The sequence below is a fragment of the Protopterus annectens genome, chromosome 6.part0 (genome assembly GCF_019279795.1).
Source record: "Protopterus annectens isolate FY-2018-M chromosome 6.part0, PAN1.0, whole genome shotgun sequence".
Classification (NCBI taxonomy): Eukaryota; Metazoa; Chordata; order Ceratodontiformes; family Protopteridae; genus Protopterus; species Protopterus annectens.
The window spans coordinates 1,614,200,988-1,614,227,411 of NC_056737.1; positions in this window are offsets into that span (position 1 = coordinate 1,614,200,988).

A 26,424-nucleotide genomic window follows, 5' to 3' on the forward strand; every position below is an offset into this window, starting at 1 on the left:
TACTCTTTCACATAACTTCATGCTGTGACTGATCAATGTTATCCCTCTGTAGTTACTACAGCTCTGCACATCAACCCTATTCTTAAAACGGTACCCAAATACTTTCTCTCCATTCCTCATGCAACCACTCACTTTCCAAGATGTCATTAAACAATCTGGTTAAAAACACTACTGCCATTTCCCCTAAACACCTTCAACCTTTCACAGGTATGTCATGTGGACCAACAGGCTTTCCAGTATTCATCCTCCTCGTAGCTATCCTTACTTCCTCCTTGGTAAGCTGTTACACTTTCTGATTCACCATAACCACATCTTCCAACCTTCTCTTTCTCATTCTCTTCATTCATTAGCCCCGCAAAGTACTCTGTCCATTCACTCAACACATTCCCCTCACTTGTGAGTATGTTTTCCTCATTATCCTTTATCACCCTTATCTGCTGCATATCTATCCTAGCTCAGTCCCTCTGTCTATCCAATTGATACAAGTCCTTTCATCCCTCCTTAGTTTCCAACCTATCATATAACTCTTCATATGCCTCATCCTTAGCCTTTGCCACCTCTCTCTTTGCCATGCACCTCATCTCCTTATACTCATGTCTACTTTCCTCATCTCTCTGACAATCCCACTCATTCTTCCCCAACCTCTTTCTCTGTATACTGCCCTGTACTTCCTCAGTCCACCACCAGGTCTCTGTGTACTCCTTCCTCCATCTACATGTCAAACCAAGCATCTTTCTAGCCATTCTTCTTTACAAGCTATGCTGTACTTACCCAGATATTTGGTAAATTGTCACTGCCACCCAGTGTCTGTCTTAACTCTTCCCTGAACTCCACCTCACAATCACCCATTTCCAATTCCCACCACTTGATCCTTGGTGCTGCCCTCACACTCCTCCTCTTCTTGATCACCAAAGTCATCTTACAGAACAACATTCTATGCTGCCTTAATACACTGTTCCGTGTCACCACTTTACAGTCTCCAATCTCCTTCAAACTGGCCCTCCTATATTGGATATATTCCACCTGTGTGCATCTTCCTCCACTCTTGTATGTTACATTATGCTTCTCTCTCATGTTATAGTATGTATTCACCACAGCCATGTCCATCCTTTTTGCAAAATTCACTACCACCTCACCGCCTGCATTCCTTTGCTTGACACCATACATACCCATCACTTTCTCATCCCTCTGTTCCCTTCACCAGCATGCCCATTGAAATATGCTGCAATCACCACTCTGTCACCCTTGGGCACAGTCATCACCACATCATCCAACTGACTTCATATTTCTCTTTCTCATCCATCGCACAACCAATTTGCGCAGCATATGCACTAACAACAGTCATCATTATGCCATCAGCTTCATAAACATCACTCTATCAGACACTCATTTCATCCTCCAAAAACACTCTTGGCATACTGTTCCTTCAGGATAACCCCTAGCCTCTTTCTCCTCCCATCCACACCATTATAGCACAATTGTGACCTGCCTCCCATACACCTAGCCATACTCCCCTTCCATCTGGTCTCTTGCACACACAATATATCAACCTTTCCCTGGCCATCATATCAGCTATCTCTGTTCCTATACCAGTCATACTGCCAACATCACTCCTAGCCTTTCTCCTCTCTTCCTGCCATATTAGTGTTGTACATCCTCCAGGGTATGTCTGTCAATGCAAAGGCTACTGTGTTATTGAATGACTCAAGTGTGTTACAGCAATATTAAGACAGTGTCACTAATTTTGTTCCATTGCCCCCCATGTATGCGTGGCATCCTACAGATGTCCCGCTCTAATGGGTTGAGAGGGATGACTGAGCAGCAAGAGTGTGAATACAGTGTGCCATACTGACATAGAACAGAAATGTATATCAGGTATTACCTATGCACATGTCAGTATGAGTAGGTGTATCTGGCCGCCACATAACAACAGACATGTGATGCAAAATGTCAGTTAGATATGTTGTACATGTTGTACATGTGTAATCTTCATTACTGTGCATCCAACAGAGTGCCATTTCTACAGCTACTTGTTGGTGCATTGCTCTGACACAGCCATGGATGCTACAATAAGCATGATTATCAGTTTGAAATTGGAGAAGTGTCCAACTGTGTAATGACTTTGTGTCCATGCCTACTACAAACAGCTATATGAACACCTGCATAGCTGTATGGACTCAGCAATACCTTACTTGTACAACCTGCCTCCACCAAAGTAGAGTAATCCCCTTTGCTGGATGGCAGCAATACACAAACCACAGACTTGGTCCCTATATTGGCTGTACAGGGCAAAGTAGGAGCAGGCACCAACCTGGCATCAAGTCAGCCATTGTCTGAACAAGCATATAAGGTCACAGGTGGATTACTGTAAGGCTAACTATGAGTGCAAATTGGAAAAAATCCACCAAGGGCGATCACAAGGCCATATTCCCATAGGTCTGCAATCTCAGAGGCAACAAACCAGCCTAACCTGTTATAGTGGTTAATCAGACCACATACACACAACATAGCAATAACCAACCTGCTGCAGATAGGGTTAGGGCAAACATCACCCCCCCAGCTCATCATCACTATAGGTGGGTATGCACAGCACCTGCACCCCTCCACTTATCATCAGTGAACAGGTACCTATTTCCTACTGAAAGGCAACAAACGTAAGTATTCATGGGACATGATAACATCCTTGTCTGCATCCTACATGAACTCAGGCATGTGCTCCTAGCTCCATTAAACACTGTAGTCACACCAAGCCTCGGCACCATCCACATCCCATCCTCATGGAAGATGGCCAATGTCATCCGTCTACACAGATCTGAATGAGAAATAGGGGATTATGCAATTAACCGGCCCTCATTGGGGGGAATATGACACATCAGGACCAGGAGTGCAATGCAACCTGATACTGTGCTGATAGATAACAGGGATATGGTGTGGTTGTGAATGAGTGGCTACAGGTATTCAATGTACAAGTGCAGGTTCTGTACATACTGTTGCCAAATGTATGATCTCCTGTGATGTGTTTCCTTGTTTATGTATTCCAGGTGCCATGTCGTATCAGTGAAGGGCAACATTTTCAACGGCTGAGACAACCATTATCATCGAAGCCATAGTACAGCACCATGTAATAATGTTCGGCCGGTGCCAGCAACATCTGTGGGAGAGGACCGCCCTGTGGGATGACCTTGTCCATTGGGTAAATGATGTCGATCTGCATGCACGTACATATGAGCAGGTCCAGCAGCGTGCAACCGACTCCATATGCCATGCCCGACAAAGGGCTGCTGCCATAGCCAGGGACCGCACAGCCACAGGTGGGGGGCCCAACGATGCAGCCCCCACTGACACCCATCGAGGAGCTCCTCGCCAACCTTGCAGCACCCATCCCAGTACAACATCAGGGTACAGACCCCCACATGCTGGAGGTGGGTGGCACTCAGACAATGGACAGAGAGCGTGTAGGTAAGGCCCCAGTGGAGATTACTAGACTAGTGTAGCAGACATACTTGTATCTGTAGAGTATCTATATGCATGCGTCAAGTCAGATTGCAGTTGTGGATGGGGTTTTCTAATGCATAGAAGTGCACATCTATGGTGAAGCACAGCAAATTGTCTAGTATTGGAGGTTCTACTGTAAATGTGCAGACATGCTACATCCATCCTGTACCAATGCCACATGTGAGTCTTCTGACAATACCTCTCTCCCACAACTACCTAAGTCCCTCTGCTCTACATGTGGGACAGCAGCCTGAAGCTAGTGAGTACAGAATTGTTCTGTTGTGGTTTGCCAATACCCCAGGCATGTGAAGGGCATGCAATTTACCATGCACACAACTGTCAGTCATAGCCGTATTGCTTTATGTGCATGCTCACTTGTGGTGGGGTTAACTGCATTGCATCACAGTGGTCACCACAGGGGCCTAGCAGCATACCTCACAACCTGTCAATGCAAGACTTCTGGACAGAGACCAGCAAACTGGGGGGACAAATGGCCTGAGGTAGAGACATGTATGAAACATTACTCTTTTACAGTGAATATAAATAGTGTACATACCCCTGTTAAAATGCCAGGTATTTGTGATATATACAAACTGAGACCACAATATGTCAGTCCACACTTTTTCCAACCTTTAATGTGACCCATAGCATGAACACTTCATGTGTAAAACCAACCAATCTGTTGGGCACTAAATATGGAGTATACAAACCTTACAATAAGCTGGATGCATACGTGTGCACACCCTTCTGATAATATTTTATTGCAGCAGCTTGTGATTTACTGACATCATTCAGTCTGCTTGGGTACACACCTGCCATCAAGTAAAGGCACTCTGAGTAACACCAAATAACAGTCTGCTGTCCAAGTAGGATATTGATGGCATTTACTCAGTTGCCTGCAACAGCAATGGCCATGGCTTGCAGACAGCTTACAAAGCAGAAAAGGGATCACATATTTGAAAGGTATTACTCAGGAGTAGGTTACAACAACATTACCACAGCATTGCATACACCATGGAACACAGTGGAGACAGTCATCAAAAGGTGGATTGAATATGGGACAACAGTGCTGTTAAAAAGAACCTGACGTCCCTTCAAAACTGATGAAAAGACATGTCCAAACCTGGTCAAGGAGGCTGCCAAGAGACATGCAGTAACACTGAGGGTGTTGCAGGAATCTCTTGTAAGTACTGGTGTTGTGTACTACATGTGAGAACAATCTCCCATATTCTGCGTAAGTCTGACCTATGTGGTAGGGTCAGAAGGTGGAAGCATTTCCCCACACCAAAAATCATCCAGGGGTGGATACAACTTGCAAAACAGCACATCGAGTCTCCCAAAGGCATGTGTGAAAATGTGTTAGTGTGTAATGAGACTATGGATCAACCTCACAGCCACAATACCAAAAGGTACGTGTAGTGCACAAGCAACACCTCTCTTCACCTGAGGACCACCATCCCCATGGTGAATCATGCTGGTGGCATTGGCCTGCTGTGGGGATGCTGTTCTAAAGCTGGAACTGGGCCTGTAGTCATGGTGGTGGAAATTCTGAACATTTCAAAATAACACTCATATCTGGCCCACATCCATCAGGCATCTGCAAAAATACTGAGGATGGGGAGGGGTGTCAGCCTTCAGCATGACAAATACCCAAAGCATACATCCAAAACTACCTAAGAATGGCTCCACCTGAACACACTCATGGTTATTAATTGGCCCAGCCAGAGCCTAGACCTAAACCTGTTAGTAAAACCCCAGTGTGACCTGATGAGGACTGTGTACATGAGCTGCCCTTGCAATCTGACAGAGTTGGGGGACCTTTGCAAGAAAGAGTAGCCAAATAATGCCAAGTCAAGATGCACCATGCTGATAGACACCTTCATAAGAAGACTGAATGCTGTAAGTCACTTACAAGGTGCTTCAACAAAGTATCATTTTAAGGGTGTGCACACTTAGGCAAACACCATATTGTACATATTTCATTCATTATATTTTACACATAACACATTTGTTTGTTTATCGATTGGATTGCACAGGTCATATTCATAGGTTCATAGATTAATACTAGGCTAACTGCCCTTGCGAGCCATTTTAAGCCTAGCCAATTATCCCCTTTGAGATTCAAACCCTGTACCTTGTGTTTGCAAGGCAAACACCTTAACCATTAGGCCATTCTCCCAACCCCCTTGTCACATGAAAGGTGGGCAATATATTTAAATACATTATTGCAGTCTCATCTTATATATTACAAGAACATGGCAGGTTAACAGGGTTGTGTACACTTAGCATATCCACTGTAAGCTTAGAAGGTTGGTGGTGTAACAGGAATTGTGTGACCATACATTAACTGTTGGTTTGGAGGTCTGAAACTGAAATGTATGTCATTAATCAGTAATGTCACTCCTCAGATCATCCCAGTTATGTATCAGACAAACACAGGGGTTATGAGAAATAGAGCAAACATATGAGACAGACATCTACACATCCTGTGAAGATCTGTACAGTTATGGGGTATGTTCTGTAGTACTTGCCACTGTGCTATACAGGTGAACAACAATGATGTGTACATGGGTGCAGTCTGTACTGGGGAAGGGCCATTATCAACTAACACTACTCACATATCCTAGAGCTCTATATTGTTAGTTACATGTAGTAAAACTGGGTGCAATGCATGATGTTGAGGGCCATGTGTTATGCATGTCACCATTTGGGTAATGTGAGATCTTTGTGACAGATTTGTGCCACCTCACCTGTAAGTGTATGTGTGTGTGCGTGTGTGCGTGTGTGCGTGCGTGTGTGTGTGTGTGTGTGTGTGTGTGTGTGTGTGTGTGTGTGTGTGTGTGTGTGTGTGTGAATGTGTGTGTGTGTACATGTGTGCACCAGCCAACTTCAAAGTGCAGGTATTAATGTATATATGTTGTCTTCCCCTCAGAGGTGGAGATGGGGTTCAGGGTCCCTCCCACTTGGAAAATGATGTCATTGTCTCTGCAAACTCTGGCAATGATGATGGGAATAGTGAGGTACAGGTGGGGTGTCAGGGGCTAAATTTGTGCCATTGGTTGGCATTCCACTCTTGTCCACACCATCCCTGCATACAGTGATAATGCCCACACATACCCCATCACCAGTGGCCACAGATGATGGACAGTTGGCAGGTGGTGGCATGGAACAGGCTAGTGTGATGACTATGGCATGTGTAAGTGTAGACACTGGCCATAGCCAGAGTTCAGGTGAGGTCCCACACAGACGGATGAACAGGGGTGCTCACAGGAGGACTGCTGCTCATCAAGCCACTGTCACAAGTGACACAGCAGGTGTCACCAGATGCATGTTTTGGGCTGTCATGGAAGCACAGACATGTAGTGAATGCCACACCAGACAAATACTCAGGGTGGTGGATGCAACTCTTCCTGATTTACATGGCAACATACATGATCTTGTTGAGGCCACACGTCAAAATACTGAGGTCATGAATAGACAGTGGGGTGAGACCTTGACAATCCTCAACCATGGCATGTCTGTGCTAGAGCGTGTGGTGGTATATGGGCATCGGCCATGTGGATGTAGGTCAGCACCAACAACAGCTGAGAAGCTAAGGGGCCATGCACCTTCACACTACCATTGTGGCAGTGACACCAGCAATATCGAAAGGGGGTTGCTGTCCACATCACACCGGAGCAGGCCATGGGCACGTGGTCCTGGTTGGTCCCATTTGAGGCATGGATCCAGCAGACAGCAGTCACTATTAGGAAGCAGTACTACATCTAGTCTTAGGCCTGATGGTGCCAGTGATACCCCTGGCAAGACCAGTTCCCATGTCTGTGGCTGGAGACAGTGAACTGGATACCCTGCCATGTACGGTCCACAGCAGTCCAACATATCCTTTTTTAGGGCAGCTGCATGGCATGACTGTGTGCATACACACACACATCTGTATCACAGGCAGGTCTCCTGCAGACACACACAGCACCTCTGTACAGCCCATCTATTGGCTACCCATCCAAACACACACATGATGTCAACCGTATGGCCCAGCCTAAGCCTCTGGCAAACCCGCACCACACCACACCCTGTGCATATGATGATACCTGTGCCACATCCCTGTCATCCATAACATTGATGCAGGGACATGCTAATAAGGGTCTGATGCATGGGGTGAATATAGTACAGTACAGCTATGCAATACTATGTAAGGTGCTGTCTACTTGCATTTGTTATGGGTACACATACAGGTGTATGTACCTTATTAGCCAGAATGCATTATTGCTCTTAGTATCACTGACTGAATGTAGTATGAAATGTTGTATTCTGTTTGTGTTACTGTGTGTCTGCAGGCTGTTGCCCTGCAGATATTCCCAAGAAGGACTATGGCAGAGGGGGAATACACCAACTGTGTCACAGATAAGGTACAGCTTTCTATGCACATGTACCAGGTGTGTGTATGCATGCAACAGTGTGTGAGGAACACTGTTGTCAGACAGTGTGACCGTGCATACATACCCCTTGTCACAGACAGGTAGCCTTCAGACATGTCACCTCAGTGTTGTGTAGTACCACAGGCTCATACATACAGAATAGGTTACTGAAGTACTGTCCGCAGGTCTCTCACAAGCATAGCCATTAAATGATCTGCAACAAATTCACTTGTCAACACCTGTTGGCCCTGCCATTTCCTTCCCATACACTCAAACCTGATGCAGTTGATGAGGGCATGCAGGATACTGTGTATGACAGGTTTGTGGTTCACCAGGTGGAACAGGGAGACAAAATGGTATACCCTTTGCATACACACAGTAAGGACTGACACAGGAAATGTGCATACAGTAACACAAGCACAGTTGGCAATAGACAGATTAGTAAACCTACATTTCCACTTTGATGTACTGTAGTACTACATACACATGACATACCCCACATAGATTATATGCATGGGACATAACACACTACCTCTCACAACATGTAATGTTCTGAATGCCTTAATGGATGGTGAGATAACCCATCAGAAATACTCCTACAAGCCGGGACAAGTGATAGTGTAGCAGACATATCAGCATGATGTTTCAGTCAGGTATGATACCTAATGCTGGCATGTGTGTCACTACACTCACTGTGGCCGATTTGGCAATAATATCACATACATAGTCATTGCTAAGGGACACAGACCACATATAGGTTGTAAACATCTGGATATTTCATAGACATCTGTACAGAGGACTGGTATGGCCTGCACGATGGTTTAACATGCTGCATGTGAGGCAGATGCTGTTACCATGCTATATAAAGTAATGTCATCAGGAGGTGGTAAACCGGTGTGGATGGTACACACATCAAAATGGTATCAGCCAAATAGGATATGATCTTCACCCAAACACACACACACACACACACACACACACACACACACACACACACACACACACACACAGACACACACACACAGACACTTACTTGCCAGTACTGAGATTAGAACCCCTGCCTATCTAGTTATTTGTACTATAGCGTTACACAGTTATCACACATGTTACAGAGCTTACTGGGCTAACAACTGGCAAAAGGTGCTGATAACTGCACAGCTGAGGTAAACTATTACAGGTGCCAGAATGTCTGCCTTCAATTTTTCCTTTAGATCTTGCTAGATCTTTCTCTCTTGCAGTCTCTTGTACTTCAAATAGCCCAATAGCTTTGCACTTCACAGGTTTTTACATTAATTATTCTGGCACATGAGAGAGCCATCAGGAGTAGTCATTCCTTATGGAATTAGCTCCAGTACTTAGTAGGTATGACCACCTCTCCTGGCATGATTAAAGTGCAGTTCTATGTGCTTTTGCCCATTAACCTGGTGCACTTGGGCATTTTGAGGCACTGTTCCAACTTCTTCATGTACACAGACAACCCTCTCCTCTAAACCCCCAACACTTAGACTTGTGAGAGATACCCCTATATATCTGAACTGGAAGATATGCACTCTCCAGTGAAGACTGGACTAGCCGGTCAAGAGGAGAAGGGTCAACACCTACACCACACCACATAGAACACTTTACCCCTCCAAAACACCCACTATCACAGCTCTGACATACAAACTAAAACCACACACCCACCTTCACAGAGGCACTCAATACACATTTACCCAAATAGCAGAGACCAGTTAGACAGACACCCACTCGACCACCACAACACAGCACAAACCACAGGACATATATCTCACCTACACAGTGTGCCCCTCAACCTAAGCCCCTAAGGCTAACCACCTTGCCCAATACAGTAATCATAGGTGACTCAATAGCGAGGCACACAGATCTCCCACTCACTAGGTTGAACTTGGAGAAGATAACAATCAGCTGTCTAACAGGTGCCAGAATCAAACACATAACACACTCAGTCAGGTCACTCCACAACAACTACAAGTATCACTCTGTCATTGTCACACATTGTCATGTGTGTGTGAATGACTTTAAACGCACCTCCATGGACTACATGAAAAGAGACATGGTGGAGCTTTCAGATTATGTGGGTCAGGCAGGTATGACAGTAGCCCTGAGCAGTATATTACTGTCACCCAGAATGATACCACAGTACAAATAACAAATGATTGACTTCAACAATTGGCTTAAGTATCTGGTGTCATTCTCAGGGGATCCAGTATCTGTCTGCTTGGGATAACATGATTGACAGACTGCGATGGCTTGCCAGAGATGGCCTGCATCTGTCACACCTGGGTTTCCAGGTACTGGCTAAGTGTTTTGCCACCCCTATAGTGCCTTTTTAGGCAGTGTTCCAAATCAAATTTCCACTGTAACAGCTATACATAAATACAATCTGAGGGTTATGCTGCTCAACACTAGATGTCTAAATCTCAAGATGCAGTCACTTGAAGCATTCCTCCAAATGGAAAACTTGACATTTGTGCTGTAATGGAGACCTGGTTTGCAGCAGCAGATAGCACCCCTACACTACCAGGCTATAACTCATTCCATGCCTGCCAGCCACAAAACATGGACCACAGCTCCAGAGGTGATGGTGTCTCCATATTCATAATCGATATGCACACCTCTAGACTAGTATCCCAGCATAATGCATCTGAGATACTTCAGGTACAACTGACATTGGTTAATAGTGCAATCCAGGTCATTTCCTGCTATAGGTCCCCATCCATATCCCTAGACTCTCAATCCACATTCCTCAACACCCTGGAATCTATAAAGGTCCAACCCAACACTCGCCTACTAGGAGACTTCAACTACCCCTCCATCACCTGGGAAAGATACTCAAGCACCAATACACTGGCCCAATGCTTCTTGGAATTCATCAGTTCCAATGCCCTGGAAGAGTTCATTATGACACCCAGTAGAGGAAGCAATACCCTTGACCTGTGTTGATTACTAACATATGAGCGTGTTGCTTGACAACAGTAGTCAACCCTACCTAGTCAGATCCAACTATAAAGTAATCACCATGGAAATCCACATCTCACCCACACCCCCTGCAAAGGTAACCACTTTGTAAAACTTCTCCAAAGCTGACTTTGTACTCCTAAAAACAGAGGTGGCTAACTTCACAGCACCAGTGCTAATGAAAAATACCTGCATGACTGCTGAATCATACACAAATGCATTGTACAAACATGTACATCAATGCATGGAACTAGTCATACCCAACAGAATCATGCCACTCTCCTCCAAACACTGTAGGCCAATCTGGTGGTCCCCTGCCATTAATAACTTGTACAACAGAAGGAAGAAACTGTTGCAGAAAAAGGTGGAGTCCCAAGAGTGGTAAAACTCCCTTATTAGCCTCAACAACAACTTGAAATCCCTCATGAAATCATCTAAATCCAGCTATGATGGCATAATTGCAGCAGACACTGACAAAAATCACAAAGCATTTGACAGTTATATCAAGAACCTCCACGGCAATACCCAGAAGTGCTCTGAGTTACGGCACATTGCTACCTCCTATACTGAGCTAATAGATATTGCCAACATTCTTGCCAACAAATCCAGTGCCAGCTTTACCCCCCCCCCCAGAGGAACAATCAGAATACCAGAAGAATGCCAGGCACCCATGACTAGTACCAACCAGGTTAAACCTGCATTGTCCATGGGCAAGAATACAGCTTCCATGGGACCCAAAATTATCCCTGGCTGTGTTCTACATGAACTACAAAGATACCTGGCACCACATCTGTGTGCCCTGTTCAGTCACAGCCTCACCTCAGGCTTTGTCTCTCCCAAATGGTGCACTGCTACAGTCATCCCTCTCCATAAAGGGGTAGCAACTACAGACCCTGGGAATTATCAGCCCATTAGCCAGATGAGTCTGATATGTACAGCTATGGAGTGCATCATCAGGGACCTGATCAATAAACATATAGGTAATCTCCTAACTCTGGAACCCACACAGTTTGACTTTGTGAAAGGGAGATCATGTCTGCTCAACCAGGTTGACTTCTTTGAGACAGTCACCAGGGCTGTGTATGACAGTAAGGCACTGCATACAGCCTACATCAATCTGGCCAGGGCTCTTAATACCATTCCTGAGGCAGGAATTATTGATGACCCCACCAAACTAGGCATCAACTCGTATATCACTAGGGGGGTTGCAAATTGGCTCACAGATAGAACACACAGTGTAAAAGTAGAGAGCTCCAAGTCAGACTGCCAACCAGTCACAAGTGGAGTCCCACGGGGATCACTCCTGGGTACTCTCCTGTTCAGAATCTACTTCTCAGGAGTCCAGGCCAACACAAATGAACTCTGGCTGACCAAGTTCATAGACAATTGCAAGCTGGAAGCCATCATTAATTCCACAAGTGATGCAGACATCCTACAGAAAGGCCTCATTGAGACCACTGACTGGTGTGGAAACCATGGCCTGAAACTTAGCACCACAAAATGCATCATCAGCCCCTTTGGTAAAAACTCAGTTCCCAATAAGTACAACATAGATGGGAGCCCACTGAACCCTGTAGGCATTATAAGAGATCTGGGGACACAAGTTGACAGCAACCTCTGCTTTAACTTCCACATTGCCACTGTGGTCAGGAAATCCCTCTATGGCACATCTCATTACCAAGGGTTTTGCATCCAGGAGGAAATAGGTCATTGTCTCTGTGTACTCTTCCATCATTAGACCAATCATCAAGTATAATGGCCCATTTGGCATGTACCTCACTAGAAACCTGCAACAGCTGGAGAGGCCACAGAAGTACCTCGCAAAGAGGATCCTAGGCATTAAAAACATGTCCTACACAGACAGACTCAAAAGACTCCAGCTATTCTCTGTCTCATATCACCTACTTAGAGTTGATCTCTGCTTGACTTGCAGAGCCATGTCTGACCCAGCTCTTTTAGAAATGCTACATTTAAAGACATCCCAATCCCTCTGCACCACACAATGTAGGAACCTCAACCTTATTACCACAATCAGCACAACATGCTGGAGGGACAGGTTACTCACCCAGAGACTGCACATGCCCTGGAATAGACTTCCCATACATGTCAAGCAAGGCATCTAGATGACACTGTTCCAGAGAAATCTTGATGAGCGGATGGGCAATAGAAAGTTCAGCCCAGGGATCACTCCAGTGGCTATACTTGATGGAGGCACTGGGAACTAATGTCAGGTGGCACAATGGCAGAGTACTTCTATGGGCTAGGCTTGTAAAGGCTCCAGGGCCATTAGCCTATTACACACCTATGAACCTAGAAGGAGAGTGACATCAGCATGACTGATAAAGTAGGCCCATGGGTAGGAAACATATCAAAATACTTCTTCTTGCAAACATACACACTTATACACCTACACACATTTTCTAGATCTGAGAGTAGAACCCCTGCATATCTAGTTATTTGTACTGTAGTATTACACAGTTATCCCACATGCTACAGAGCTTACTGGGCTGACAACTGGCCAAAGGTGCTGATAAGGAGAATGACATCAGTAGGAGTGATAAAGTAGAGTAGTGCATGGGAGATTTATCAAAATACTTCATCTTACAAACATACAGACACACTCATTTTCCAGATCTGAGATTAGAACCCCTGACTAGCTAGGATTTGTATTATAGCATTACACAGTTATCACACACACTACAGAGCTTACTGGGCTGAGAGCTGGCCAATGGTGCTGATGAGGGGAATGACATCAGCAGGACTGATAAAGTGGGGCACTAGGAAGTGTTGTGGGTGGGAATGGCCTAAAACTGTTTCACCTGCAAACAAACACACACTCCTTAACTCTCACATACACAACTTTCTCTCTCTCTCTCTCTCTCTCTCTCTCTCTCTCTCTCTCTCTCTCACACACACACACACACACACACACACACACACACACACACACACACACACACACACACACACACACACACACACACACACACACACACATATATATACAGTTGCCAGTATTGAGATTCAAACCCCTACCTATCTAGTTATTTATACTATAGTGTTACTCAGTTATTGCGCATGATACAGAGCTTATAGGAATGATTGGTGTCCAATGATACTTCTAAGGTGAATGACAGCAGCAGATCTTGTGAAGCAGGGTAATGTGAAGTGTACTGAGTGGGAAGAGTCTCCTAATACTTAGACCTATGGATGGACACTCATACACACACACACACACACACACACACACACACACAGGCAGATGATGTGATATTATAAACCCAACCTCAGTACTGTTACACAATGGGCTCACCTTTTATGCTGACATGTGTAACTATTTACAACTGGTATGTCACTGTCCACAGCAGGACATCACTATCTGCCATTCAGGGTATCCATGTGTGTGACTCACTCTGTGTCCCCCTGTCTCTCCCTCTCTCTCTCTCTCTCTCTCTCTCTCTCTCTCTCTCTCTATCACTGTCTGTCTCTCAGTTCCCGACATCAATGTGTGTGTATGCTTGACATGTTATCTGTTGCCAATATATATGTGTGTGTATCTCATGCAACAGATGCAGATATATCACATATGGGTCACCTACAGCTAGTTGAGGATAATCCTGTCTGATGTGTGTGTGTGTGTGTGTGTGTGTGTGTGTGTGTGTGTGTGTGTGTGTGTGTGTGTGTGTGTGTGTGTGTGTGTGTGCGGGCATAGTTGAGGTGTACATAGTTGTCTGTATGCACAGACATATATACACAATACAGTCATATATTCTGATGTGGGTTCCAACATGTCCTGTGATTCTCTAAGTGTAGGAGCATGCCCAGTGTGACCTTCTATAGTTACAGTGGGACTCCATTCCAGAGATAGATGTGCTCCAGTCCAGGGTTTTTTGTGCTACAGCCATACCTCTCAGGAGTACACAGGACTTTCCTTGGGGTACTTGTTTTGTTTAGCAGACATTTTCTGACATATCTGTAGTCTGAAACTGCAATGTATTATGTCATTACCTAGTGCAGACATCCTCAGATTATCAGAGTGTTTTACCAGAGGAAGGGAATACTAGTTGTATGATGCATACACCAATATTATGAGGGCAGCTATGTAAATTCTTGCCCATCAAGGCCATTTGTGAGGTGTGGCTACAGCCAGTTTATTAATGACATGGCTGTGTAAACAGTCCAGCAACCTGGTGATATATACTGGCTGGGGATCTCCTGCTTGTGTGATATCTTTCTAACCTGAGATGTCATATCCTTGAGTAGGCATACCTCTCACCTGTACATTTTCTGGCAGGTTGTCCAGGTGTTTGGCTAGAGGTTTTATCCTTTCTACATAAATGTGTGTTTTTATGGCAAGTTAGTTACATATAATTAAAGAGTGATGTTACAAAATAATGACAGACATTATTGTTTCAGACTGCATAACCTTCAGACAATTCCTACTACTGTAAACCCCTCACCCTACCAACTTTCTCAGAATGTAAGGGCGATATTTACAAAACATGCCTATCATAGTGCCTATATTCCACTTTTATTTCTGCCCCTGTTCAGGCATCTTGCTGTCAGGTGTTGGGAGTTATGGGTGTGGGTACAGAGTGCATTCAGCTGTGCAGGCATGTCCATTATATGTAAAAACAAACATAAGAAAAAAGGATTATTGAGAATAACCACTGGCAAGAGTACCAAAAAGCACTTATATTCACAAAAGCCTTGGCACCTCTGCTACACATCCTCCAAGATGTCACTAATATGTGTAGTATATTCCACATAGCACTGTGACTTCCAGGTATGTCAGTGGCAGAGCAGTGGGTCTCACTGACATGCATAACAGTTAGCATGGCAATTATCTGCACATGGCCCTGTCAAAAGCAGCACTGTACCTAGGGCACTACAAGACGACTGCCAGGAGAACATGCTGGCCAGATCCAGACAGTATTAATCACGCATACACATGGCTCATTGACCCCTGCATATTGTGGGCAGGCAACATGTTTTCATGTGCATTGGTACAGCCCTGCCAATGTGTGCTATGCTGCTATTTCCCTGCAAACATACATGTTACTGCATTTGTGTGGATATATGGGGTGGCACATCTGTCAACTGCTCACATTTGCAAAGACTGTGCTGATATTTGCTTTATATTTTGGTTCCATTTACCATACTATTGTGCCCTGTCTTGGGGAGTAGAGGGATATCAGTAAAGAGCTCAGGTTAGATTGTACTGGCATACATTTGAGCTTCAGACTTCTTACGCTTCATAGCCTTACTGCAACTGTGGGTCCTGCTGTGCTATCACTGTATGAGTCTGTAGGGGGGTAATTTAATATTGCTGCCATTTGTGTGCCTTTACCAGACATTTCTCTGTGGTTTTCTACATGCTGACTTGAGTGTGTGTGTGTGTGGGGGTAGGTATGGGACCCCCACCCTGACATACATACCTGTGACCTATGACCCTCCCCAGTTAGTTGTCCCCACACATATACTACAGTGGGATTTGCCATAATGGGTACTACTGCATAGTGTATGGAGGCCAGTTTTGGCCAGACATTTCCCAGTGTCCCACACAGCTGTCAGTTGTGTGCTGATATCCCAGTAGGCCACCCCACTCCCTTGCATGCATGCAGCATTACCATAGATATGCTAGCAAAACATATTATCCATTAATTTATTGTTAAGAAGACTGACTTACCTTCTGCTTGCGGCAGTTGTGAGGACAGTGCTTGAGGGCCACCTATGTTGGATGCACACAGTACACTGTCTATACATGGTAAATTACAAGTAATGTGATGTGTGTCACCCATTTTACTGTGTGTGTGAGTCAGAGATAGGTGTGTCAGTGTGTATGCTATGTGTTGCCTCTTTGCCAAGGCTTGATATGCTGGGCATACCTCCATCTGCCTATAGGAGCAGGCTCAGGGGCCTCCTCCTGTGAGTCCCTCTGTGCTTGTGGGAACATTGGCAATGGTGGTGGGCTGTGTGGCCCTTTCCCCTGCTGTTCCTGCTGCAGCTGTTTCCACAGGATCATATTGCATAGCATGACACATACTATGAACATGTGTGCACATGTGGCTGGATAGTACTGCAAGGCTCCACCAGATATATCAAGGTAGCAGAACCATGACTTGAGCATCCATAACACATGCTCTATAATGATCCTGGCTTGTGTGTGTGCCTCTCTTGTGTGGGTGTGTGTGCAATTCTGATGGGTGTCATCATCCACAGCTCCAGTGCATAGCCAACATGCTCCACCAGATGGCCATACAGGATGCCCCCACAGGCAAATGCCTGGCGCAGCTGTGATGAATGCCAGATGTGGGAGCCGTGATAGCTTCCAGGGCTGCCAGCACACACATTCATGATAATACCCTAGGCATTGCACATGGCCTGACAGTTGATGGAGGGAAATCCCTTGTGGTTTATGTAGACGCTACCCTGTTCACCAGGTGGTGCTTGGCTGTGGATGTGCGTGCAGTCTATGGCACCCAGTATTCTGCTACATGGTAGAAGAGATGCATATTGCTGGTCCTCTCCTCATGAGTGCTGGGAAAGTAAATGCACTCACTGGCATGTGGTAGCATGGCATCCAGGAACTAGTGGAGTACCCTGGATGCAGATGCCTATGAGACCCCTGTGATGTCCCCAGTAGGTCTTTGTAAAGTACCTGTAGCTAGAATTCTTACGGCTACACATACCTTGGTATCCACTGGGGTGGGTTTCCTTCTGTTGGTTCTAGGTCTGAATTGAGGCTGTCACATCTCGGTGATTTGCTGAAGTATGTCTCTGCCCACCCTGTAGTGCTCTACTATCTCCAGATCATGTAGCCCCCTGGTAAGTTACCCTGGGTCTGAACACTCTTCTCCTCCTCCTTGGTCTGTGGTGGTTGTCAGTATTATCATTCTTTCTGCCATTAGCCTCTAGCACATACAGATGGATCACAGCAATGGCATCCCTAACATTTTTCCAGGAAAAATTCCCCCACATGTGTACACCAATGGTGCAGAGTTTGTGTTTAAAAAAACAGACTGTAAGGTGTTTCCATACTTTATACTGTTGCGCTGCAGATGCTGCCTGTATGATTGGCCGACTATGATGCATTCCACTTGCCAGCTATGTTATTTGTCCTTGATTGCTTTCATTCTGATATTTTCCTTTTTTTTCTTTTTCCCCTTCCCATTTCCTCTCCTTTTAAGCCCCGTGGTGTGCTGGGCAAACCCAGTGCCCAAATGTAAACAGTCCTGCTATTTCCATTTTTTTAGACCAGGTGCGCACTGCACAAACCCATTTAGCTTATGTAAACAATAAGAAATGGCCCTCCTCTGGGTATGAACACACTCCTCAGTTCATGGAATAAGTCAAAACAGCCTCAGACACACACCCTTGCTTAGCAGTGCTTAGCTAAGCTTATCTCTGTGCCTTAGGGCTCCAATGTGCTTACAACATGCTTTACACACCCCTATTTTCATGCCTGTTGCTCCTCCTAGTTACACCATCATGCTAGAGCACCTAGACGGTTAGGTGCAGTTTGGGCCTTAGAAGATTTTTGTGATTCAGTAAATTTTTCCTCATTTGCATACCCCACTGCCTTAGTCCATAGTTACTGCACTTACACAGAGCTTTTCCCTTTGACAACCATTGTTCCCTGGTATTGTTTTTATTCTGCATGCCATAGACTATAATGGCAAAATGCAGATTTCCCTTAAAAATGAGTTTTTACAATTCTTTTTTTATTTTCTGCATGATCCCATTTGCGCACCACTGACCTATGCTTAAACGGCCAAGATCGGCCAAACAAAATTTGATTTTTATAAAAACAAGACACTTTTCCATGCCAATGGCCAACTATTTGGTCATTGCCATGCCTAAACAGTATAATACATGCTTTTTTGAGACCTGTCATGTCTCTGTTTTGTTATTTCCAGAAATGTATTCGGTTAGTAACTGAATACATTTCTGCAAATAACACTGTTCTTGCATGGATACCAGGCTGCTTAGTGAATTGCTAATTCACCTCATTTGCATGGTTTTCACCAGCAAATGAGGTAATTAGCATTCTGCAGCCGTATCTGTGCAGGAGTGTAGACATGCTTGTGCACGTCAGATCAGCTGTTTGCTGGATCGCTCGGTGGCCATATTCTGTGCAGGAATGGCTACACTGTAACTGCACAAAAATATCTGCTGAATGAATCCTGGGGTAAGTCTTTATTTGTTGGCTTTAATATGCTATTTACTTTTTCAGAAAGATTTACTTATTGGTAGAAAATTCAAATAATGTACGTAAATATTAATTTTCATTTGCAAATACAGCAAATTGTTTAAGGAAAAAAAGGAAAAAGAACATATACTATTCAACCAAATTTTGAACAATGACAAGATATGTAAATTGCTATTAAATAAATTTATAACGATATATATATATATATATATATATATATATATATATATATATATATATAAATATATCTATATGGGTCTAGGACACATGCTCGACTAGCATATGCCCGAATCACAAAACATCGAACACACATGCACGAAAGCACTTAACATCGAAAAGCGCTTCCATGTATGTGCAGTTAAAAAAAATCTACATTTCTGCAGGGGGGCTTTGCCCTTCTGTACCCCCCACACCCCCCTACTATATTATTCTCACTCCGAGATCGCACTACAGTGGGGAAAAGGGAATTTTCCCTTACCCACACTGTAGTCCAATTTACAAAACAGGCACACATACACGGAAGTGCTTGTCAATGTTAAGCGCTTTCATGTACGTGTGTTCGATGTTTTGTGATTGGGACATATGTTAGTCGAACATGTGTCTGGATCCCAGATATATATATTTATAAAACTATATATATATATATATATATATATATATATAAACTATATATATATATATATATATATATAAAACTATATATATATATATATATATATATATATATATATATATATATATATATATCATGTACTTATCTAAATTACAACTATTCAGATCTTGTATTCTGAAAGACATAAAGACATTTGTAACTCTGCATAAAACAAAGTTAACTGAAATATGTTTAGAATAAAACAAATGTCTATATCAGCGCAATTAACATTTTTCAACACATATAGATTCTTAAGCTAGCACTTAAAATGTACTATTTTTGAAGATTTCAGTTTGAGTACGTCTACTTCTTTGTCATGAACAAATCTTAAAGAAGCTACAAAATTCATTAAGTAAAGGTGATATTTGTCACAACCATTTTCTTGTAACACTCCTCTTTGTAACTAATAAAATAGTCCCTAAAATAGATTTTTGGTTCATTTTTTATAAATGTGGGCATTGCAGCATTATAAAAAGCCATGCTCTTTGTAATTACAAAAATCATTTGACAATAATGCTTGACAAAACAATTGGATTTTTAGCCAATACTCCCAAATGAGTGAACAGTCAAATAAAAGATGTATCCAATTATCCTTAATATCTGAATTACATATCTTAAGATCTGAATTACATAACATTCATGTCAGTGGAGTCAGAGAGCTTATTGAGTCTACTTGGGTAAACCCTCCAAGGGTAAGTTTTCCAAAAGGAAAATTTAGTAATTTCAGCTGATGAGATCAGAGAATGCTTTTTGTCTAGTTTTGAGAATCTTGTTGCTTTCCCTAAAAGAAAGAAAACAATTCTAAAATGTCAATCCAGTATTATCTTTGCATCCTATCAGTGTACTAAAGTGGAAGCTTTATTATTATGTAATACTCTACAAAAACAGCCCACTAATTTAGGAAGGTATTTACAATTTGATGAACTGATTAAACTCATTTTATCTTGTATAAAAATCTACATATTTGAATATTCAATCATTCTTCTTTTTATATAAATTCAGTCTAGATCACAGTCACTTGAAAGCACTTCTACAAATTTGATCTGTGCCTCTATAAAACAATTATACCTTCTATTTACTCATTTTTGTTTTAACCATGTCTTCTATCAGTCCTTAAACTGTACATAAGAGAAAATTCAAATTAATCCAGTTTTTAACTTCTAAGTGTTTATATTGAAAATGTATGAAAATGTTTAATGGTAAACTTATAACTCTGTGTGATTATGAATTATACGCAGAAGATTATTGTTAAAGATTTTCCTCTTCTCATTGTTAATAATCTTCATGGTATGATCTGAGACAGTTAACTTATTCACATCAAAAGTGACATATGCAAGTCATTCCACTTTGTCTTATGGAAATTATCTAATCATCCAAACAATTTATAATTGTTTTGAATATAGCTTCCTGTGTATGATTTTCAGTAACAGGAAATTTAATTCATTTCACTCTAAGACTCAATATATTTGTATGCAAATTTATTTTTGAGGGGGACATAACAAGCTTGTTAAAACTTTGTTAATGCATTTGATTTCTTCTTTTATAAGTGATAATGTAATAGTATGTAATGGGTTAAGCAGCTTAGGTAACAAACCCATTTTATGAAAAAAATATCCTTAAAACTCAGATACATGGAATTCCATTTGTTAATAAACTTGTTAATATCATCCATTAATTTGTTAATATTTATTAACTTAATGTGATTTAAACTAGCTTTCAGTATATTTTTTAAACATTTCTAGATCATGTTTTGGTATTACATCATTTAGAAACATTGACTTGGTTTTGTTTTTATTACATATTAACCTTGCTACCACTTCAAATCTTTCTATTATAAAAATAAACAATTCCCTAATAAGTCAATGCCCATTAAAATAGGTCCTGCTTTAAAATTTGTGAAAAGATTGAGGGACTGTCAAAAAAACTTGTGGCATTTGTAGCCACATATATTGAATTCCTCCATGTGTGTGGTTTTGCAACTGCTAGGTTTGCTGCTGTTGTTGTTGCTGCTGATGATAAGGTCATTTTCCTTTCCAATGTCCCATTTGTTCACAATTGTGACAAGCCCCTCTTCCAGCTTGATTTGGTTGAACATCTGTTGCTCTTCCTCTACCCGGCCTACCTCTGCCTCTGCCTCCTCTTTCAAAACTCAGCATGTTTGCATCTCTTTTCCTTTTTATCTAATTGATCTATATAGCGCTCTGTATATTTTATTAACTTGTCTGCCTCCTCTTCCTGCCACATTACCTGGTGTTGTTTCATTAATGCCTGTACATTTGGCAACAGTCCATGCACAAAGGCAGAGTTTAAGTTGTCTTAGCATTTACAATCACATCTACGATGCCAAAATGTGCAGAAAATACTTTCCTAAGTCTCCCAAAGTAATTATTTACATGCAGTAATTTTCCCAATTTGGTTTAACAGGATGTATTTCTAGAATTCCTTTTAAAAACTTATTCCTCACCTTGACTAATTCCTCCCTCCCTCTAGTAGTAGAGTAATCAGAGTCCTGGTCTGGGACCATTTTGGCCTTTCTCTTTAATTTCTCTTATATATCAGGGAAACTACAGCTTTTAACAATTGCCTTAAATCTACCAAGTTCGGTTCATATATTTGAATAACAATACTCAATTCCACTTTGAACTTTTGTGGCTTTTGTCTTAGTTTTGGAAATGTTTTGACTGAAGTATGTAAATCAGTAAGCATCCAGTGTAGATGAACTAATGCCATGTTGCCATCATAATGTGGTACCTGTTTGAGGGATATAAGGATTCTACTGTTTTTCTTCTGCTGCTGCCTGTCTTGCCATTAAATGAATGAATATGGTGTACTTTTTTACCTTGCTATTCTATTTTGTCCTGTTTTTCTGGGTTCTCCTCATTGTCTGAGACAGGAAGTAACCCAAGAAAAAAGGTACTAGAAAGTTCAGGTTTAAGTGAGAGTGATGCTATGTGTGAAGGTGCAGATGGTATAAATTTTAAAGATGCAGCTCACTGTGGAATTCTGTGGATCACTGGCTGTGATCAGACCTGTCAAGATGGGTGATGTGGAGAAAGGAAGCTGATCATCTTCTTCTGAAGATTCCTCCCCCTTAACTCCCATCTCATGAACCACCATCTGATCCTTGGAAACCACTGGGTATAAAGGAACAGTGTTACTATACTTTTGCAACAATTTATCATTTGTGCCTTTTAAACCTTTTTCTCCTAGTGTGTTCATGGGTTCACTATTTTAGTTCTGTCAAAGGTACCATTTTCAAGAGAAACATAAGTCTGGATTAGTTTTAGTTACTTTATGCCATTCTTTTATATATTGACAGGAATTTGCCCCATATTTATGATATATATAATAAGCTGAAGAACCAGCTGATGGTTTGGTAGTTTTACTCTGTCATACCTATTTTATTTCACTTCCTTGTTTTGTGTTTTGTTGTTTGTTTCCTTGTTTTTTTCTCTAAAGTTCTATTACCACAGAAGGCACACACTCATACACATCATACACATTCACTCACTGCAGGGCCCCTCCCTGCTATTTATTTCAGACTGAAACCTAATTCAGTCTTGTTGGCTTAGGTTGGACTGAAACCCAATCCAGTCTTGTTGCTGGGCCCCTCCCAGTCAATTTACACTGCATATGCTATATTTAAACCTTACTGTTTTGAATATTAACCTAATCACAGAATGCATTCACCAATACAATAAATCATGTGCATGCAAACAGAAACTGCATTAACATCACAGGAATTCACAGGCAAAGTGTAAGTTAAAAGCACTTACCGAAATGGATACTTAATATTTGTTGAAGAGATCCCTGCCAAAGGCTTCAGTGATAATCAAACAGATATAAAACCTGGATAAAAATTCAAGTCAAGCCATCAACTTAAAAGGAAATGTGTTTCTTTCTAATTCATGCAGCTATAAAATTCAATATAAAGACTGTCAAAATTTCTGGATGCATATACATTATTTATTAAAGCAGTATCATGATACAGAATGTCTATGTACAGAGAGATTTGGCTATATGCACAGCCATGAGTTCTTTTATACCTTTTTAACAGAAAAAAAAAATTAAGTTCATACAAAGTTAAGGCTGTCATAACTATGACAAAGTCCATTTATGCACATTATCAAGGCTGAAATGAGTAAACATTGTACAAAATGTGGAAATGACATATAGGTTCATAGGTTCATAGGTGTGTACTAGGCTAATGGCCCTGGAGCCTTTACAAGCTTAGCCCATAGGATTACCCTGGCATCATGCCACCCAACCTTAGTTCCCAGCTCCTTTGTTGAGTAGAGCCACTGGAGTGATCCCCGGAGTGAATTTTCTATTGGTCATCCACTCATCAAAATTTCTCTTGAAGAGGGCCAGTGAGGTGCTTTGTTTGACATGTATGGGAAGTCTATTCCATAGCATGGACAGTCTCTGGGTTATGAACCTATACCTCCAGCACGTTCTGCTGATTGTGGTAATGAGGTTGTGGTCTCTGGAGCATGTGGTGTTGAGGGACTGGTATTTCTTTAGATGTGGCATTTCTAACAGAGCTGGGTCAAACATGACTTTGTAAGTCAAGCAGAGATCGCCTCTAAGTAGGCGATATGAAACAGAGAATAGTTGGAGTTTTTTGAGTCTGTCCCTATAAGACAAGTGTTTAAGGTCTAGGATCCTCTTTGTGAGGTACTTTTGTGGCCTCTCCAGTTGTTGCATGTCTCCAGTGAGGTACATGCCAAATGGGGCATTGTACTCAATGATTGGCCTAATGAGGGAAGAGTAGAGGGAGACAATGACCTCTTTCTTCCTGGATAAAAACCCTTAGTAGTGAGATGTGCCACATAGAAGGACTTTCTGACCACAGTGTCAATGTGGTGGTCAAAAAAGAGGTTGCTGTAAACTTGTGTTCTCAGATCTCTTATAACGCCTTCTGTGTTCAGTGGACTACCATCGATGTAGTAATTCATGGGAATTGTTTTTTTCCCAAAGGGGATGACAACACATTTTTTGGCACTGAGTTTAAGGCCATGGTTCTGGCACCAGTCGTTGGTCTCAGTGTGGCCTTTCTGTAGGATGTCAATATCACTTGGGGAATTAATAATAGCTCCCAACTTGCAATTGTCTGCAAACTTTGTCAGCCAGAGTCCCTTCATGTTGGCCTGGACTTCAAAGAAGTAGATACCAAACAGGAGAGCACCCAGGACCAAACCCTGTGGGACTCCACTCATGACTGGTTGGCAGTCTGACTTAGAGTCAGCTACTTTAACACTGTGGGTTCTATCTGTGAGCCAGTTTGCAACCCACCTAGTGATATAGGGTTGATGCCTAGCTTAGTGAGTTTTACTATGATTCTTGAGTGGGGAATTGTATCAAAGGCCTTTGCCAGACCAAGGTAGGCTGTATGAACCACCTTGCCTTCATCCATAGCTCTGGTGACTGACTCAAAGAAGTCGACCAAGTTGAGCAGGGATTATCTACCCTTCACAAAACCAAGCTGTGTAGGATTCAGAGTTTGTAAATTCCCTATATCCTTGTTTATTAGATCCATGATGATGCATTCCATAGCTTTGCATATCAGACTTGTCAGGCTAATGGGGCAATAGTTCTCAGGGTCTGTAGTCACTCCTCCTTTGTGAAGAGGGATGACTGTAGCAGTGCTCCATTTGGTAGTGATGAAACCTGAGGTGAGGCTGTGATTGAACAGAGCACATAGGTGAAATGCCAGTGCACTCTGTAGTTCATGTAGAACACAGCCAGGAATATTGTCAGGTCCCATAGAAGCTGTATTCCTGGCCTTGGGCAGTGGTGTTTTAACCTGTACAGCAGTAATACTGGGTGCCTGGCAATCTACTGGTATTGTGATTTGTCCTTTGGGGGGGGAGAGAGGGGTAAAGTTGGCACTGAATCTGTCGGCCAGTATATTGGCAATATCTGTTGGCTCAGTATAGGAGCCAAAAGATGTTTTTATGTAGACATACTTTATGTGTTTACTTGAAACAGGCTTATCTCAGAGCATGTTTCAAGCAAATAACAGGATTCATAAATCTATACATTTACCATCTGCCTGCTAAAGTCCCAAAAAGGTCAAGCTAACCTTTGTTACAAGAATTACATAAAAGGCACTACATCAGTATAAATCTACTACAATAGGGAAAGAGGACGAGAAGGGCATTACAGCCAGTATACCCATAGAACAAATATCACCAAGCATATAGTTTTATTATTATTTCATAGCCTTTATGTTTTCATTTTTCTTATGGTTTAGTTTTTGTCACCGTTTTAGTACTTTGTCATCATTTTACAGCTATTATAGCTTCAGAAGATTTGTAGTTTTTATACATTTTACAGTCGCTCTTCAGGATTATGTCATATTTGTTTGATTTATTTTTATGCTCTAGATCATCTGAGCAGCACCAAGAGTAATGTTTGAATGTTTGAATGTTTGAAGTTGTATTCAAATCAATTAAGACATTAAGATGTATATATATATATTTCTGTTTTCTTATTAGGGTTTTTATGTTTTTTAAACATTTTGGTTTTCTGTTAGGGTTTATATGTTCCCCATATATGGACATAAGTATCCTGTATGTAGCTTTATATGAATTTCATTTTAGATGTAAGATATAGATTGTAGTTAAAGAGTGGAGATGTACCTTTAAGGTTAAGAGCTAGATTTAAGAGCT